Source organism: Mandrillus leucophaeus, unplaced genomic scaffold (genome assembly GCF_000951045.1).
Source record: "Mandrillus leucophaeus isolate KB7577 unplaced genomic scaffold, Mleu.le_1.0 Scaffold317, whole genome shotgun sequence".
In the NCBI taxonomy this organism is placed as follows: domain Eukaryota; kingdom Metazoa; phylum Chordata; class Mammalia; order Primates; family Cercopithecidae; genus Mandrillus; species Mandrillus leucophaeus.
This window is the reverse complement of record NW_012103332.1, coordinates 1,943,449-1,952,161: the sequence shown is the minus strand read 5'-3', so window position 1 is coordinate 1,952,161 and position 8,713 is coordinate 1,943,449. Positions and strand designations below refer to the sequence as shown.

The following is an 8,713-nucleotide window of genomic DNA, read 5'->3' as shown; positions in this document are numbered from 1 at the left end:
TGTGGTGCCGCTGGCCCAGCCTGCGCTCCCCGCCCCCAGCGTTATGAAGGATGCCTCCTCCGAGGGCTCCTACCGTCCGCGCCAAGCAGGAAGTGTCGTCAGGAGGCCATTTTTAAAGCCTCCTGCGGGCCTCCGAGCTGAGCATTGACGGTTTTGGTTTTCTTCGGTTGGAAGAATCCCGGCCTTCCCTCGCGGCGAGCGGGCCCTTCTGGGAGACGACGATGAGCCCGCTGCACCTGGCCTCGTCCTCTGAGCGCCCAGGCTTAGGCCCGCTCGCCTCGGTTGCTGCTTGCCATCGGGGGAGCGTGCCGACAATAAACTCCAAAACCAGCCTGGCATTGTCTTTCCTTGAGAGGGTCTCAGGGGTGGGCTCGTCCATCGAGATTCTGCGCATCTTTTGCGGGGGGTGAGGACTTAGGAGGTTGAGTGAGAAGATACAGTGAAGGTTTGAATTGTTCCAAATGCTGATGTCATTGTGGGACCTCCCCATCCCGGCGTGCCCGTCTTATCTTGGTGTCTTTGGGGTTTGGGGCTCTATAAAGCCAAGAAATTTCAGGGTTCAAAAGAATGAAAGTTTCTCAACCAGAAAGGAAAAGCCAAAAGAGCGAACGGGAGAAAACACTTACGTCTTTGTAAGTTGTCTAATGTATCCCGTTAAAATACCTCTGACTTTAAAAATTGGAATAATGAACGATTTGTCAACGTAACATTAAAAAAAAATGAACTACTGAACATTATGTCCTATTTAAAAGTAGAAATCTACATAGCTAAAATCTAATGTTGTGTTAGAATCCTTAAACCATCCTAAGTTTAGACTTGAAATCACCAAGAGTTAAGGCAAACCTGGGTCTCCAGAAGCTTGCAGTACTCTTCTACAGTAGAGCAGAGACTGAAGATGGTAATGCATCTCTTTCTCTCTCTCGAGTCACACAGAGCAGAGTTCAGCCCAGCCTGTGATGTCAGTACACATCCAAGGGTTCAGGAAATATTGTTTTAGAAACCAATGTTATATACTGTTGTCTCTTTGAGTAGGATACAAATAGTTCTTTTTTAAAATTGTGTAATACTGATATCTTTAACCTAGGATGCAATTCTTAAAAATTACTTTCATCTTGGATCACATTTAGCCTTGAAAAATAACACTTTTGTATGTAGATAGTTTTGTTATGCTGATAACATTCATTGCAAATGCAGTTTGAAAAGAGCAGACAAAGGATGGCATTACTTTGTTTATTGGAACTCCTTTCTGATGTGCTATGCCCAATCTGAAGATTTTAAAAATGCAAAATGGCAATTTAAAAAAATCCATTGAGATCTCTAGAGATTTATTTGCCTTTAAGTAAGGGGATCGGGGCCAGTTTTTGTGCAAAAGGAAGAACAAAGAACATTTTATTTTTGTCTCTGTGAAGGCTGCTCTTTCATTCGTTCACTCATTCTTTCAACCAATACGAACCTTACTGAGTGCCTGCCTTGGCCAAACCCTTTGCTATTGATCATGATAAACAAGATCCTTACCAGGGAGGGTTTTCCCAATTTTGATTGTTCTCAAACCGCCTGTTGTCTACTCCTTTTTCTTTGTTATGCAAACCCAGCTAACTGCAATTTCCAGGATTCATCCTTGGAGTGAAAGCAGCTACAGATCAGCCAGTCTAAACATTGTCATCATGGGGTGAGGGTGGGGAGGCATCAAAATCAGCTAGGGAGAATTTTCAACCATATGCCTGAGCCCCACCCCAGGGAATGGTAACCTGATTTGCTAGGTTGCATGTGAGTCCTGGGAATCCTTTTTAAGTTCCGTGGGTGACTCTGCCATACACCCCTGCTTGAGAACCACTTCTGGGGCTCATTCCCCTTATCTTCAGCACTCTCTGAGAAACCAGCGCTGTGCCTGTCCAGGACTGAAACCCAAGTGTTTGGCTTCTGTTGCAGGCCTCTTTGTGCAGCCTTGCTGACGCCCAGGGTTCTGATGTAGAAGCCTACACCAGGGCCTGAGGTTGTGAAACTCATGGCACTCCACGCCTGAGAAGAGAAGGCCTGAAAGAGAAGGAAGAGCCCGTGGGACTTGCCACATTTTTTACTTGTATCTGCAACTCCAAGGCTCCAGGCAGGAAGTAAGAACAGTGCTGAAGTGGCAGCAGATGCTGTCTATGGCTTCATTTCACAGCTTCACACAGCAGGGTAGCAGAAAACAAAGAATGTAAGACTGGACACACTTGCTGCTGTTCACCAGCTCTGATCTTCAAAAAGCCATATAACTTCAGCAGACGTGTTATCAGGGAAGAAGCAGATAATTGAAGGCTGGCTTTGAGAAGTTTCGAGGTAACATAGGAACCTGCTTATGCAGGCAGTCTTTCCATCTGACTTGGGCCAAGGGCCAAGGTGCTCCGGGATTGACAAGCAGCAGCCACTGGGAGAGTACTCTAATCAGATCATTGATAGAACATTCACTGCTCTACTTATCATACCCATTTACTTCTCTCCATCTTCTGTTAGACTCCTTAAAAACGGCAGCCCACAGCAGGTGTGGGGATAAAACAGTCCTGGGCAGTGCTCATTGTACTCACACTATGCCAGGCACTGTGCCAGGAACATCCAAATTTCTAAGAATCTGCAAAGTAGATACCTCATTATACACTTTGCAGAGAGCATCATTGGTGTTTCCAAGGTCACAGGGCTACGCAAGGGTGGAACCCTGACTCTGCTTGTCCCATTACAGCCCCGGGGTGGTGGCCTCACCCCACCTCCAGGCACCCACAAGAATATAAAATCTTGTACAAGGATGTCGATATTATTCTTGCCATTCCCAAGTGCACGTGCACCTGTAATGCCAGGTGGTTTGCAGCCTTGGCTGCATAGCTGCATGTGAGAATTACCTGGGAAGCTTTTAAAAATCCCAATATCCCCACCTCTTCCCCAATTACAGTGGAGTCTTGGGGGTGGTGGGGGACATCATTTTTGAAGCTTCCAAGTAATTCTGGTGTGCAGTGGGGTGATCAGTTGTCCCAGGGACCTCCTCTAAAAAGTAAGTTTAATATCCCGGGCACATGACAGGCCAATTGCCCTAATGCAGCGAGGGTTAAGAACTACTGGTTTAACGGAAGATATTTTTTCTGTGCTTGATTATACTGTTTTATTAAACTCTGAATCCATTTTTTTCTGCACATTTTTAAGGCAAAAAGGAAATCCCTTTTTGATTTCTTTTTTGAAATAAACACGTCTCATTTTTAGCACCTTTAGAGACCTGGAGTCATTTGGTGTGCTTCATGACATAAAATTTTGTAATATTCCTTGTAATACTACCTTATTTTTACCATATGTATTTTTAATGCTTACAAGAGCACATTTGCTCTTTCACATTTTTTTTCCACATACAAAGTTGAAGTTTTAAACATTACGCACTCTAATACTGGCTGTATTCTTTTTTAGAAAGATTTTTTTCTTAAAATGTTAAGAAAAAGTCTATGGTATCATTTCCTTTGTTTTCTGATATAGACTTAGTTGATGTGCACAGCAGTGTCAAGTCAATCTCTAGAATATTCCCTGTAGACAGGGTGGGGAGAAGACCCTCACTTCCTGCCGACTAATGAACTCATGTTGATACAGACTTTTGCCTCATCAGATTCATTTGTTAAGCTAAGCAGTATCTGCTTCTCTGGACATTATTGAATTCTTCTACCTGTGAGGGCATCTTAAAAAAATATACTGACTGATTTCTTAACGAAACATCTACTCTTTGCCAAGCATAAAGTTACCTCCCACTTGCATATACCCTTTTCTCATTTATCCTCACATCAACTGTATAAATGAGAAATATTCTCAGTTTATGAGTGAGAACATTCAGGCTCAGATAGGTTAACAAGTTTGAAATCATGTGCTAGTAAACCAGACACCTAGGTTTTGAACCTTGTTCTTGATGTCCCAAGGTCGTTATTCTCTACTGTGTTACACTCAGCTGCTTTCACCTGGAAAGCAGAGGAATCAGGCTGTCTCCTGCAGCCTTCTTGGTCCATTCTGCTGCCCAAGCAGTACACTTGGTTTCATATGGAAATCTAGGATCCCAAGGATGGTACATTTGTCAGCAGCATTTGGAAGTATTTTTCATCATCAAGATGGCAATCAATTTGCAATTCAGTCATCTCATTGCAAGGTAGTTTGACAAAAAGGTTATGACACTTAATGGATTTTTTCCCCCTTTTAAATCTGTTCACTCAGCACTTTGCTTCTGATTCATATTAGTGGTCTGAAAAAGCTCTTTCTGAGGCAAGTTTCTTCCTCAATATCATCCTACTGGGGAAATGTTGGCAGTTGATGTCTAATTTTGAAATTTTTTTTCCTGATTGATTTTAAGTGTTTACTGGGCACTTTCGGGTAGAATTGTTTTAAAATTTTGGTTACTGGGAAAGCTAGACAAGCCTTTGCTATGGTGAAAGAGACAGAAGGAATATAGATACAATTTGTAAGTGGTTATGCCATTGGGCTTAATGCTTGGCATACATATCTAGTTTGCATCTCCTGATCGCACTTTAAGTTTGCTGATGGTAAAGCATTATTCCTTGCTTGTCAATGCACAGAGAAAAATTATTTGCCGAAGGACCCTGCAAATAAGGGACAGGATCAGAGATGGAACCGTAAACCTTTCCACCCATTCCATTGTGATCTTCATAGGTACAGCAGCTATACCCTGCCCCAGCAATGAGTATGGTAGAGGCTACATTCAAAGGAGGACTCTGGGGTCAGAATTCCTGAAAAGAGCTGCTTAAGTCTGCTTCTCCATCCAAAAACGATGCAGTCACAGTCAGCTAACACTGAGCTTGCTGGGCATTTCACGAACAGAAATGTATGTGGTGGTCCATGTAGCATGTATGCGATATAACTGGCCACCTTTTCACATTAACATTTATCACAGAAACACATTCATTTGCTACAGGGATATTTCACACTTTGGCTGAACTTTGAGAGAAGTGGGTGAGGAAAAGGTAGTTTAGTAACTAGTTTATATATAAACCTATATTGTAGTGAGTACTCTTGTAGTTGGAGCATCTTTTCCATGGTGATTATAAATGGCTGTTAGCCCCTTTGCACTGAAGCTGGTGGGTGGTTTTGCCACAGAGGTAAATTATCTTTTGGGCTATATAACCAGACAAATAAGATTAAAATATAAAGTGAGATTCAGGGCATATTCTGAGTAGAGCAGTTAATTAGGCAGCTAAGAAAATTGTATTTTAGCCCCTCTGACTATGTGGATTGGTATTTTTTTAAATTAAAAATGGAAAATAATATTTTTAACAGCTTATGATATGTCAGTAATTTAATCCTCCCAGTAGCTCTGTGGGGTAGGTATGTACTGTTTCTGTCTCATTTTACAGGTGAGGAATCAAAACAGTTTGCATACCCAGGTCATATATCTAGAAAGTGATAGAGCTGGGATTTTAAACCTTATAATCTGATTCCTGAATCTCTAGCTTTAAACACTGTGTTACAACTTATTTCTCTTCTAATTCTATTGAGCATTAGATGTTTCCAATAGTTAGAAGTCAAATACTTCATTTTTAATAGGAACTTACACAGTCTTTTATGTTTTTTTATAGCCCACAATGTCACTGATCTGGATTCTTCCAAACTCGATACTTTGTTTTTATGTCTGCATAAGAAGTTTTTAAGAAAACAGGGCAAGTGAGCTCAAAATCAAAAGAAAACCCACCAACAGTGAATGCATTCAGGGCTATTTCCAGGTCTTTCCTTTGAAGAAAGATAAGACTCAGTCCAGAGAGCACATCTGTGACACACTGTGCCACTCGCCTTTGGTGCGTGGCAGTCATCTTTGGCTCATGCTGTATATCATTCTACATTAGAAAACTCACTGTATGTTGCTAAATAATTTTTTGAAAACAGGCAAATTAATAAATGGACATCTTATTTATTGTGCTATAAAATTAATGATACCATTTTCTGTGTTTTTGAGTGCTTTCCTAAGCCATCTGAAAGTCTTAAGACGTCAAATGCAGAGGCTTTTGTAACAGATGTTGAGAGTTTTCAGGGTAGGCAAACACTGACCCTGCTGTTTATAATAGTGATTTATTGAGTACCCTTTCAGTTCCAGCATACCCATGCACAGCTTTGTCTCCAGGGTCTTTTGTACTCGTTGGTCATCCACCCCCAGGGCCATAACTTGCCAAGATGACTCAGCTTCACAGGTGTGTGTACTTGGATGTGAACCATGGAGTACGTTGTGTGGAAGGGATGGGCTGAGAGCCTTTTATATAGATAGGCTTCCTGTCCCTCAGGAGTGTCCCTGTATAAATACCAACATCGGAGCCATCTTCATTCTTCATGTGGCTGTGTCCATTTATCTTTGTCTTGGAGTATTACATCTTAGACGCATTTTCCCCTGTCACTAGACACACAGGTTACAAAGGCGAAAGAGAACTCCCATCTACTTGTTATGAAGAAATCTCACATCTTTTTCACTTGCACAGAGGGATGTGGCAATGTAGTAACATTGCATTCTTTTGAGCATAGTTTAGAAGCCAAGAAGATACTTTCAAACAGGTGACATATTCCAGTTATGGCCCAGATGTCCTGCCTTCCCCATCGCACTGCATTTGCTAATAATCGTGGCTGCATGCTTCATATTGGCACTTGCTCCTATGGATTCTTAATTCAAAATAACTGCTGAGAAAGTTTTGCAGAGGCCTCTCCAAGAGGACTCTGCCTTCCTCATGCATTCTGGTTGGCTTGGTGTATTCTCTGGGGACTTTCCTTGGCTGGGATGCTCTCCATTCCTTGCTGATGGACATGATCTTACTGCCCAGTCTGTCTCAGATTTTCAAGTATTCAGTTTTAGAATCAATGATACCTCCCCACCCCCAACTTTTGAAGGGACTTAGAGAGAAAAATGGCAAAGTGCCTTCTGTGATTTTTGAAGACTCCTGGGGGCTGAGCAAGAGGCTGAAACACTGAAAATGAGCCAGTGGAATCCTGGTTTGGATAATTGTTCAAATAGAGGAATCTTGTCACATGACTTAGTTGAGAATTTCTTAGGGCTAATATAGAGGGTGTTATGTTGAAATAGTTGGTAAGCAAATTGTGGCAGGCAAGTTTCTTTCTCACACTCACACTAGTATTACGAGACTGGTAGGTCAAAGCATAAACATAGATACCAACTTGTATGCAAATCTTTTGAACAGAATTGAGAAGTGAGGATGAGAGATGTGCAGATTGGTAACTGGTTGGTCAAGAGGAATTAAGTTTATTTTTGTTGCTTCAGAGTCAAGGCAGAACAAGGAAATTTATAGGAAAGCTGATTTCTCTTTCATTTAAGGGTAAATTGTTGATAATGAGAACTATGTGAAAATAAAATTGGCTGCCTGTAGAGGGAAATGGTTTTTTGTTTATGGCAATATTAAATTATCAGCTGCATGGTCAATTGCAGAAGATGTTTTAAGGATTTAAATATTCTCAGAAGCTTCAACCAGTAATTTGGAATGCTGGCTTTTCATCAGGATTACCTAGGGTGCCTTTACAAGCCACAAAAATCTCTTTTCCTTCCTTCTCTCCTGAGACTTAGATTCACTCACTTTTAGATGAAGCCTGGGAAATTGTCCATTTTTGCTCTGATTCTGAGGCTTTTCCAGGTTGAGAACTGCTGGATCAGATCCCCCTCATCACCAGTCTTAAGCCTCTTCATTCCTTAGGCTTTGGTTTTCTTGGGTTCTGGCTGCTGCTGCAGCTTTTCTGTTTTACCTGGATACCAATGCTGACATGACTATGTTGATGATAGCAGCATTCTTTAGATGATGAAGTATGTGATTTTGAGGATCAGCAGTGTCAGACTGGGCATAGAAGTCATGGGCTTGTTTTTAATAGATGAATAAGAGATGCAGGTGAGTTCCTGCTTGAGGTCGCTTGATGAGCAGCAGAAATCCTGGGAGTTACTTCGTCTTCCTTCACTAAAGCCTCTGCAAATTTGGAAATTAAAGTGTGTGCCAGCTTCTCATAAAGACTCCTGAAAGTGGTGTTGTCTCTACCAGAAATGCAGTGTAATGTGAAAGGCCTTATCTTTGGCCATGTATTGTTTGCCAGCTTGAGGCATTCATGTGTCCTGTCCAAAATCATGATCCCCTTACACAGGTATGTGTGTTTCAACATTGAGGGGATAGATGTTTCTCCAACCCCCCACTGCAACCCTGCAGGTCTCCATCTGCTTGATGTCTTAAGTGTTGTATGCATACTTAAGATAGGGCAAGTCTGATTGAGGGCCTGATTTCATGCTGGAAACTGCTTTTGAAGAAGGTGACTGTCTTTGGCAAAAGTAGAGTAGGAAAAGACAACACTGCCAAAGAAAATACAGCTTATCATCAGATATGGTATGTTATTTTGGTGCTTTCCAAAGGGCAGGTTTTACACCAGATCTGAGTGCATTACTGTTGTATCTCTTGAGCCCTATGGAGGGGCTTTTTCACTCCCCCACGTCGGTCTTTCAGACTACCTTTATATGGCTCTTGACCTGTTAGCACTGTGCCAGAAGGAAGCTACCTGTGTTGCTACCCATCATTGTCATTGAACAAACACTGACTGAGTCCCTCTTGCCTCTTGACACTGGGAGAAGGACTCGAAACACTCTAGCGTTCTTATACTCTAGCATTCTAATCATCATAGTGGCTCTGGGAGGGATTGGATAATTGTTCCTAAGTCTAGTTGCCAGATGAAAAAC

General features: G+C 41.9%; 1 protein-coding gene across 1 annotated transcript in view; it reads left to right on the top strand.

Annotated features, from left to right (window-relative positions):
- Positions 1-1,926: 1,926 nt before the first annotated feature.
- Positions 1,927-8,713, top strand: part of ZNF518B (zinc finger protein 518B) — a 14,932-nt gene continuing 8,145 nt past the window's right edge. Inside the window, exon 1 of the mRNA XM_011987820.1 lies at positions 1,927-2,111. The gene's annotated coding sequence lies outside the window, so the exon portion shown is untranslated. The remainder of the gene's footprint in view (positions 2,112-8,713) is intronic.